At 36.9% G+C, this 11325-nt stretch overlaps 1 pseudogene; it reads right to left on the bottom strand.

Moving 5' to 3' along the window:
- Nucleotides 1-2888: 2888 nt before the first annotated feature.
- Nucleotides 2889-10822, bottom strand: LOC113277733 (annotated as a pseudogene).
- Between the last annotated feature and the right edge of the window lie 503 nt (nucleotides 10823-11325).

Here is an 11325-nt window from a genome sequence, read left to right as displayed (position 1 = left end):
TTCATACCAGGAAGACAAATAGTTGATAATATAGCCATTGCCCATGAAATTATTCACCACATGAGAACCAGAAGAGGTCTTAAAGGCAACAAAGGAAGTATGGGGATCAAGATTGATATGGCTAAAGCCTTTGACAGAGTGGACTGGAAGTTTCTGCATACAATTATGGTCAAAATTGGCTTCAACTCTGAATGCAGCAACAAGATTATGCAATGCATATCCACTACCTCTACTGATGTCCTTCTAAATGGATCCCCTGACAAATTCTTCAACTCTACTAGAGGACTCAGGCAAGGAGACCCCCTGTCTCCTTACCTGTTTCTTTTCTGCATGGAGGCTCTATCCAGAACCTTATCTCATGCTGAAGAGTTGGGTCTCATCTCTGGAGTAAAAATTTGTAGAAATGCCCCATCCATTAATCATCTCCTCTTTGCTGATGATTGTATGGTTTTCTGTAAGGAAAACACTATTGAAGCACAGAATCTCAAGGATATCCTCAACATTTTTGGAGATACTTCTGGCCAACTCATCAACTTCAGCAAATCATGAGTCTTCTTCAGCAAGGACACTGATCCAGCTCTTATGCCTATTATCTGCAAGCTGCTTGGAGTTCAAATTCTACCTACAAATGACAAGTATATAGGCTCTCCTTTATTTACCCATAGAAGCAAGATCCAATCTTTCAAACCAGGAGTGGATAAAATGAAGAGAAACCTGTCTAGCTGGAAGAATTCCCCACTGAACCCAGCTGGAAGAGAAGTTATAATAAAATCTGTCACCTCTACAGCGAGCATCTATCAAATGAATTGTTTCAGAATCCCAAAGCAAACCTGTCAAGATATGAACAAACTGCAAAGAGATTTCTTCTGGGGAAAGAACCTGGAAAACCCCACAGGCTACTACCCAAAATCCTGGACAACCATTTGCAAACCTAAGGAGCTTGGTGGATTAGGTTTTATGAATATGGAGCTTTTCAACAGTGCCATGATAACAAAAATAGGATGGAGATTGGAGCAGGACAAGGATTCTCTCTGGTACCAACTGATGGATGCCAAATATTTATTGGGAAGAAATGTTCTCAGCATGAACACCAAAGCTAAAGATGGAGACTCCTGGATATGGAAAGGGGTTTTAGAGGGTATTCAGAACATTCATCAACACTGTGAATGGAGAATAGGAAATGACAACACAATAAAAATTTGGGAGGAATTTTGGATACCTACTTCAACTGACAAACTCATCAAACCTGCTAACTGCCCCAATGATATCCAACTGCTAGCTCACCTAATGACAGATCAAAGGGAATGGAATATTCAGCTCATTCAACAAATCTTTAGCTCTGACACTGCTCAAGTCATCACTAATCTTGATATTCACCCCAGAGAAGAAGACAGTATTCACTGGAAACTCAACAACACAGGAAAATTCTCTGTTAAAGCTTTATACAAAGCTAAAATAGAGAATCTCTATAGAAATGATCAAACAACAAGAGACTGGAGAGCTATATGGAACTTGGAAGTGGAACCAGCTGTCAAAATTTTTCTCTGGAAATGTGCTCATGAAATTCTGCCAACTAATGCCAAAACTGCAAGCATTCTCCACTATATTGATCCCATATGCAAATTATGCAACTGTGGGGAGGAATCTATGACACACATGTTCCTCAACTGCCCTGCCGCCACTGAAGTCTGGCAGCAAATGTTAGGTGGAAATTATGGCTTATTTGGTCACCATACTGTTTTCATGGACTGGTTTAATGACTGGTTTCACAATGCGAACATCAGTCATAATGTCTGCATCTATGCTACCACTTGTTGGTTCATTTGGAAGGCTAGATGTGATCTAGTTTTCCAAAACATCTCTCCTAATGCTAAGAATACTACTCTCAGCATTCAACAACATCTCTGTGATCACAACATAATTCACAAGTTACATTGCCATGCCTTGAATACTCAGGGGCATATCATTGAGAATGAATCCCATATAGCTACTCCTGGAACTATTGTTGGGATCCAACAACACAAGCAGAGCTTTGGTTTCTTAATCAAAATTTGTACTATTCAGGATCCCAACACTTATCAGTTTTTCTCTGCACTAACTATTACTGATTTTGCAGGCAACTATGTTGATAGCAGAGGACACACAAGACAGTGGGGAGCAGAAGGAGCCACAGGAGGAGCAGACTTAGCCTTTCAATGGGAGGAGGAAAAGCAACACATGAACATAGAAATACATGCTGAAACAAGTGAAATCCTGGAGCACTTCAACACTCTCTACATCCAAGCAATCAAAGGAAGATTCAGTAGAAACTACCACAAGGAAAAACAGACATCGAATGAAGAATCCCTATTACATATCAAACCTGTAACTTTTGTTTTATTGGGTCTTAAACTGTTACATAGAACCCAAAATCTCCAAGCTTTGAATTTGGCTATAACTTGTAAGAACCTTAGCAGTGGGTCTAATGTTTGTCTAAACAATGACCACACTTGCATTATTAGCAATCCAAATCCTTAGGCTCCGCCTAAGTTTTCTTAAAAAATAAAAAAATAAAAAAAATAAATAGGTGCTCAAATTATCATGATTCCAATATATAGTAATTGGATGGATCAAGTCTGCCCTGTAGTTGGTGGCACTGGGCCTAAGAGGTGCGGAATTGGCCATCTCCAATCCGATAAAAGGGTTTGCTTACACAAGTAGGAAAACTACTACACGCGTTTGATATCATATCATCATTGTCATGAGAGGAATTGGGATGACTACTAGTAAATAACAGCAAATGAGGCTCCGCCATCTGCCTCCTTATATTTACCGCTCGGTACGTGATCGATTGAAGCTGGGTATATCGATGATCATTTAGAGCCTCAGGCAAACTGCAACCCTTATCTTCAGTAATCGTAGTCTATATTAGTGACATTTTGTGCACCGCGTTTAATCAAGTTTCCTTGCTCATCATGAAGGTCAAGGTTCTCACATGGTGCTGGGAAGATTGAACCAATTACACGACCTTGTACAAATGAACACTGGAAGCTATGTTTTTTCTTGTACGATGTTCCAACTGAAAAGTCTCGGAATGTTAGGTTTCTCAAGGGGATTCCTCGACTTCCATGAATTCGGACTGGCACACGTACTCCCTGACCATGTATATGTTGGAAAACGATTAATAAAAAAATAATTTTTTAAAGTTTTAATAAAAAATTATAATTTATTGTTTTCTTTTGTGAATGAAACTTTTTAGTCCCACATTGTGAAGTTTCCAATTTTTAGTAGTTTTAAGAAACTATATAAACTTATTAGTCCCACATTGTGGAGTTTCCACTTCTTAAATTGTTTTATTCCATTATATAAAGAAATTCACTACTTTTGTAAAATCGATGGGAAAGGGGTTGCTCTATATTTTAGAGTGACCCCTAAGGGAAACTATTTTATAGCGTTTCTTAAGAGTTCGCGATTTTCCTTAACGGTTTTTTCGGAGTTGCCAAGCTCAAGTTGAGCATCTACTACATATGCTAGTAGTAGGTGTAATAGGGTGTTTTATCCTGGAGATATCCATCCTGTGAGGGCTATAGCATCACTCTTGAGTGTAGCCGGGCGCTAATGTCTTAAGGAAAAAGTGTTGAACACGTGACTCACTCTGTTTTTCCAAAGTTTTGCCTTGTTGCTGTTGTGGAGATATGAGAAGCTCGTTCGTTTCGTCAATCGATCAATTCCATTATAAAGGAGATAAGTATCAATAACTTTTGCTTATTTGATTTTTTATTTATTTTAATTATTGCACCCAACAATCTTAAGACATTACTATGTGTAATAATAAAAAAAAATGGTTGGTTGGTTTGTGAATCATGGATGTTAATTGTGGAGTGAAAAACAAAAACGAATTTTTTGGTCATCTGTAGAGTTTCGAGATTATATCTTAACCTAGAAGGAATTTCGATTAACCCTTTTGACACAACGTAGTAGACATCCTGATAGTTACCCACGTAAAATTTCAGAATTTTTGGAGTTGTAAAAGTATTTTTTTGATATTTTACAAAACATAAAAATGTTCCTGAAAAATTCTGACGGGCAAACTTTTGTTGTTAACTAAAGTATTTTTTATGGGGTAATCATGAGTTTTTTGATATGGTGGTTCAAACGAAGTTTGTAAATCTAAATATTATCTTCAAAACTCATATTTTATCTTCCGTTTTGGAACTAAGGTTTGTGAGATGTGGTGTATTAGGTGATTGGGAAATTACTGTGTCCATGGTCAGAATATAAACGAAGATTGTTACATGAAATTGGAAAGGAACATGGTTACAAGGCGCATGTGGATGAACACAAGTCTTCCAAAGCTGACAAAGGCGGGAATATCAAACACAAATCTAACCGTAGTCTTCATAAGAAAGGTATGTTTTGTAAAACTGAATCCGGCATTACTTTAATTAAGGGTGATTGTTATGTTTGTAAAATTCCTGGCCATACGGCAGTAAAGTGTAGACAACATAAAACCTTAATAAGTAGAAAGTTAATGCTAATTTAGTTGAAACAAAATGAACCATGATGTCGGAAGTTATTTTAATAACCAATGTGAGAGACTGGTGGGTGGACTCCGGAGCCACTAAGTATGTTTGTTGAAACAGAGACCTGTTCACCTCTTATCAGAGGATAAGGGATGTCGAGAAACTCTATATGAGTAACTCATCTGCGACAGAGGTTGCATAAAAGGGAAAGGTTGAGCATAAGTTCATATCTGTAATATTCTCACACTGAATGAAATTTTCATGTTCCGAGCATATGAAATAATATTGTATCTTGTTCTCTTGAAGATGGTAAAAGATTGAAGATCTTAATTAAATGTGATAACTTGTTATAACTAAGGGTATTGATTTTTTAGGCAACAATTATAGGACTTAGGGTCTATATAAGTTTGAAGGAAAATCTGATGAAGTGAACATAGTTGATTCTTGTGCTTTCTTTTGTGTGTCTTTGAATGTTTTGCATGGTAGACTTGGAACCGTAAAATTATAAGTCAATGTATAAACTGCCTAGCATAGGCTTCGTACCCAAATTTAGTTTGGATCTTGAACACAAAAGTTAAATGAATATGCTATAAAATCTTTTAGCACAAATGTTCATGGTAATTCTAATCCCTTAGAATTAATTCAGTTAGGCCTAGTTGACATGAGTTCAACCCAAATCCACTATGGTAAAAGATGGTTTATAACTTCCGTAGATGATTGTACGTGGTACTATCTTGTATAATTGCTTAGGGATAAGGATGATGCCTTAGAAGCCTTAAGATGTATAAACTTGAAGTTGATAACCAATTAAAAGCCTTGAACATATTAATTGTATCTATAAGGAGATCATAATTACCATGTTGATTAGTTCAGGATTACCTGCGGTCTTGTGGGAGGAGGAAGTCCTCTTAACTAGTATATCCTGAATATAGTACCCTTAAGGATCAGATGAAACTCAATATGATTTATGGAAAGGTAGATGACCTTCTTATGAATATGTCAAAGTGTGGGGGTGTTTGACTAAGATTGTCATTCCTCTTCCTAGAAGAACTAGATAAAACCAAAAATGGTGATTGTGTCTTCATATAAGGTATGCTGAGTATACTTCTACATATAGATTTTTGGTTGTGTGTTCTTATTTTTCATACTTTTGGTGTGATTTTTCTGACTTTGTTGTGAATATTATTACATAATCTAGAGATACTGAGTTCTTTGAACATGTTTATTCTTAAACATGTACCTCATTAGAGATGTGTTGTTGATCCCCTAGATTTATTTTCAAATAGTCAGAACTTATCTTAAAGGAAGATGAAGTTAAGGTTTAGCCTAAGAGAAGTAAAACAATTAGACTTGAGACTTCTTATGAAGCCGACTTCATAACATGCCTAGCGTAGTCTAAGCCCTGGACTTGTAAAGAATCCTTGATATCTACTGAAACCCCATTCTGGTAAGAAGCTTCATTTAGTGAAATGGACTCAGTCCGTCGGAACCTGACTTGGGAGGTTTATAGTTTACCTCCAGAGAGTAAGACCATGAGATGTAAATGAGTCTTTAAGAGGAAACATTAGGTATATGGAACTGTAGAAAAATATTAGGCTAAGCTGGTAGCTAAAGGCTGTAAACTAAAAGAAGGTGTATATTTCCTTGATTCTTATCCACATGTGACGAGATTTACTTACGTTGAGATGCTAATTGTTATTGCTGTCATAAACAAATTAGAGATACATCAGATGGATGTTAAGACAGCTTTTCTAAAATCGTGAATTAGATAAAGAAATTTACATAGACCAACCTGAGGACTTTGTAGTGAAAGGTTATGATGACAAAGTTTGTAAGTTGAACAAAATTTTGTATGGTTTATAAATAAGCACGTAAACAGTGACATGGAAAATTTGATCATGTGATAATGTGTAGTGGATTTAAGTTAATGAATCTGACAAGTATATTTACAAGTAACTTGTTAAGGATGCCTGTGTGATTGTATGCTTGTATGTTGATGATATGCTTATACTTGATACAAACATAGATGTGATTAATTCCACTAAAAACATGCGCTGAATGAGAACGTTGACTTGAAAGACTTAGGCCCTGTTGATGTAATCTTAGGGATGAGGATTAGAAAATAATCTAACATATGTAGTCTTAGTCATTCTCATTATGTTGAATTTTGCTTAAGAGATACAATCAGTGTGATTGTAAGCCTGCTTGTACTCCGTACGATTATTCTTGTAGACTCAAGAAAAAGGGTAATGGAGTATCTTAACTTGAATACTCAAGAGTTATAGGATGTCTGATGAATTTAATGAACTGTAAGAGTCCAGACATTGCCTATATGTGAGTAAGTTAAGTAGATATTGTAGTCCAGAGCAAAGAGCATTGATGCACTGAGTAGAGTATTATGGTACCTAAAATACTCTATTACCTTTTATTTGATTTATGAAAGGTATCTTGCTGTCCTTGAGGGACTTTGTGATGTAAACTGGATAGTTGACTCAGAGGAGTCTAAGTCTACGAGTGGATATGTTTCACTCTAGCAGTTTGTTTTGGAAGATTTACAAACAACATATATTGCTCAATTCATTATGGAATCTGAGAGTATTGAGTAGATAAAGCACGAGAGGGGGCCGAGTGCCTAAGATGCTTTTTAGAAGACATTCCTCTCTGGCATAGGCCTGTGCCAGCTATATCTATACATTGTGTTAGCCAAGCTATAATAGCTAAAGCTGAAAATAACTAATCTCAATCGGCGTTATTTCCATTGATTGGATAAAGTCCAAGGAGAATATCGCGCAACCTTTGACGAAAGGTTTATCCAAGAGATAGTTAGAAACATCGAGGGGAAGGGGCTTAAGCTCATAAATTAAACTTGCCATGAAGGATACTCAACCTTGCTGACTGGAGATCCCAAGATCAAGGTTTCGAATGAGACAACTAATTTGTGGTGGGTAAAGGTAAACACTATCAGAGAATTTTATTCTCTGTCCCTTCCCTATGGTGTAGACGTGATAGTGTGACTGCATGTGAAGGATGACTTTTAAGAAGTCTTAATGAGTTCTATAGTTTCAATTTAAGATTGAAGTGGGGTGTAGCAGTAACACTCTTTATGGAAACTCACCTATCTGAATGAGGAAGTGGGCCGCTTCCTATGAGAATATGAGCTTTGATTCTCTAGAGCATTCTGAGAAACAGGATATGTCCAGGGCCAAATTGGACAAAACGGCACGAGCTTGGCAGCAATCTTGGAGATATCACCCGTGGTTGTTATCGCGAATTACATCAAATGCTAGCAGTTCAAGACATAGTTCACTGTCTCTAGCAAGTAATTCCGGTAATATCTCACTAAGCAAAGGTTCAAGACCTCATGGACACCTCTGCCTAAAATGGTATTTCCTGCGCTTTTTATGTGATTTTCGTTTTGATGGTTTTGGTATTACTGGAACTTAGGACCTAAAGGTCACTAAGGGTTCACTAGTTCATGCTTTTTCACTTTGGTGAAAGATACCTATAGTCTCACCATGTGAGAACTAAAGATGAAAGCTCTCAATACTATTATGATTTATGCAATCCATAGTATGACCCTGGGGTCAACACACTTTTGTGTGAGGGAGAGGACGTAGAAATGACTAGTATGATTTCAACACTTGCACGATCAGTCTGTTTGGATCGTGAGGTTGGGATGTTGATTTACCAAGATCTATCTGTGTTTTCATGTTTTATTGAGTTTTCATTCATGTGGGGGATTGTTGGAAAACAATTAATAAAAAAATAATTTCTTAAAGTTTTAATAAAAAATTATAATTTATTGTTTTCTTTTGTGAATGAAACTTTTTAGTCCCACATCGTGGAGTTTCCAATTTTTAGTAGTTTTAAGAAACTATATAAACTTATTAGTCCCACATTGTGGAGTTTCCACTTCTTAAATTGTTTTATTCCATTATATAAAGAAATTCACTACTTTTGTAAAATCGATGGGAAAGGGGTTGCTCTATATTTTAGAGTGACCCCTAAGGGAAAATATTTTATAGCGTTTCTTAAGAGTTCGCGATTTTCCTTAACGGTTTTTTCGGAGTTGCCAAGCTCAAGTTGAGCATCTACTACATATGCTAGTAGTAGGTGTAGTAGGGTGTTTTATCCTGGAGATATCCGTCCTGTGAGGGCTATAACATCATTCTTGAGTGTAGCCGGGCGCTAATGTCTTAAGGGCAACATGTTGAACACGTGACTCACTCTGTTTTTCCAAAGTTTTGCCTTATTGCTGTTGTGGAGATATGAGAAGCTCGTTCATTACGTCAACCGATCAATTCCATTATAAAGGAGATAAGTATCAATAACTTTTGCTTATTTGATTTTTTATTTATTTTAATTATTGCACCCAACGGTATATTGATGAATCTTATGTTGCCGAGGATTGGATAGGCTTTGGGATCGTACCCAGCATCAGGATGCTGATTGTAATTAATCTTGACAACAAACCCTGCACGCACATCGTCGAGTGTGATGTTTTGGTAGGTGATGTTTTGAATGTATCCACCTCTTCCTGCGGCGGTCTTGATCCTCATGGCTCGTCTTGAGCTCCAAACAACAACATTTTCCACCGTGACGTTTGAAACTCCAGCTGACATCTCACTGCCAGTAGATACTCCGGCACTGTTGGATAATAAATGAAACAAAATGATTCAGCTCTAACATGGCACGAGAAGATCCCACTCCCCGATGTCACTGGTGGAGACTTGACAGACTTATATGGTAACAAGAATTGCTCAGCTGGCTGCTTAAGCCACCACAATCCATGAGAACTACTAAAGCACAGATGTACTGCAGGTTTAATGCAGTTTTGTGTTAGCAAAATCTTTTCCCAGGCAATGAGGCGATCCACAATATTAGCAGCCAAGGATGGCCAGGACGAAAAATTTCAGGACATGTATATCGGTGTGTTTCCAAGTTGCGGAACATTAAATCTTAGCATATGCTGCAGACTGATTCTCACCTAACTGTAGAACGAACAACAAGGTTCCGGATGAGAATGTTTGTTGATGGCCGGCCATAAGAAATTCCATACTGATTCCAACCACTCTTTATTGCAATCCCGTCATCTCCTACACTTATGTAACAGTCCTTTATCACCACATTGTCACATCAATCTGCATATAAGAAAAATTCAGAGGTTGGGAAGGAAGAAGGCCGGTGGCTACCTAAGGAAACTCCGATTCGATCGAAGCAAAAATAAATTGAATAAGTTCCATGAAAGCATCATTTACCAGGGTCTATTCCGTCTGTGTTTGGAGCACCAAACACAGGAGCTAAGATGGTGACATTTGTGATGAAAACATTCTTGCAGTCATAGGGATGGATAGTCCAGAAAGGAGAATCACGTAGGGTTATGTTCGAGATATGGATGTCATTCGACCATAATATCTGCAGAAGTGGTCCCCTCGTGTAGTTCAGAAGCTTTTGTTTGTACTTCTTCCACCATGACAGACCTTGTCCATTGATAGTACCATTATGACCTGTAGTAGGCAAGTGAAGAAAAATTCATCGAAAATATGTCATATAGATTGCTGCTGTGCTGGTTATCACAGCTAGCATGCAAAAGAAATGCATCAAACCTGTAATAACCACATCCTTGAGATGCTGACCATGGATCAGACTACCATATCGAGGTCCAGCATGCTCCCTGCCACCTCCGTATGATGGTAGAGGAGGCATAAGGGGCCACAACTCTTCGTTCTGCCATATTTCAAACTTCAAATTGATGTCTTGAAAGGGTTAAAAATTCCTAAATTTTCAACTCACGAACAATCCACAGTAACCACCGGCAAGTCGATTATACACCTATATCTATCATTTAAACAAATTCAGCATATAGACAATAAAAAGAACATGAACGAAAATATCACCTGAATGCCTAATATTAATATAGTTGCACCTTCTGCAAGAAACAAAGTCATATGACTAGTAAGATTGAACGGCGCCGTAAGCCAATCTCCAGGTGGTACATTAAGTTGGCCGCCACCTTTTTTCCACAACTTCGATATCTCCATGATCGCTTTCTCAAAAGCTTTTGTATTCTCAGTAACCCCATCACCTTTACCACCAAACTCAGTCAAATTAAATGCAAATGGTCTCAACATAGGCATTGGTTTTGCATCAACTTTCGAACCCCATAATCCATCAATTAGAAGATTTCTTTGCCATATTATAACCAATGAAGCAAAACACATGATCCATAAGACTATAAGTGATCTTCTTTGTGATGATACTAATGCTGGTGTACATCTTTTCCAATCTAATCTCTGTATGTTGCATATTCTCCCAAACATGATTTTAGAATATACAAAATCAGCTAACAAATTTTGAAATAAAAATGAAACAAAGGGTTCTGGAGTTCGATTATTTAAGAGAAACACATGATCAAAAATTAGTTTAAAAAATGAATAAACTGAATATTCCGCTACATTTGCCGGTTATCAAACAAAATGTCAAACCTTATGATGATAAATACTCATCAACCACCTTATAATATGTAACTTCAGAGTATATACAATACCATGACATCGCCTTTCTTTTTCCTTTCCTTTTTATTATTGAAGCATGAAAAATGATTCGATCATATAATATAATAAATATACATATATACATATACATATACAATCAGATTAAAATAGCAAGAACAAATTATATATATAACGCCAACTAGATATAACCCGTGCCGTTGATAATAAGTAATTTCATATGTTTAGATCTTGATTCTTGTCGTTCGTCTGCAGTTATTAAATAATATGATAATTGATTCTAGTTTTTTTTCTTCTAATTGTCATGTATT

This window comes from Papaver somniferum, chromosome 5, assembly GCF_003573695.1.
Source record: "Papaver somniferum cultivar HN1 chromosome 5, ASM357369v1, whole genome shotgun sequence".
In the NCBI taxonomy this organism is placed as follows: domain Eukaryota; kingdom Viridiplantae; phylum Streptophyta; class Magnoliopsida; order Ranunculales; family Papaveraceae; genus Papaver; species Papaver somniferum.
This window is presented reverse-complemented; position numbering and strand designations above follow the sequence as displayed.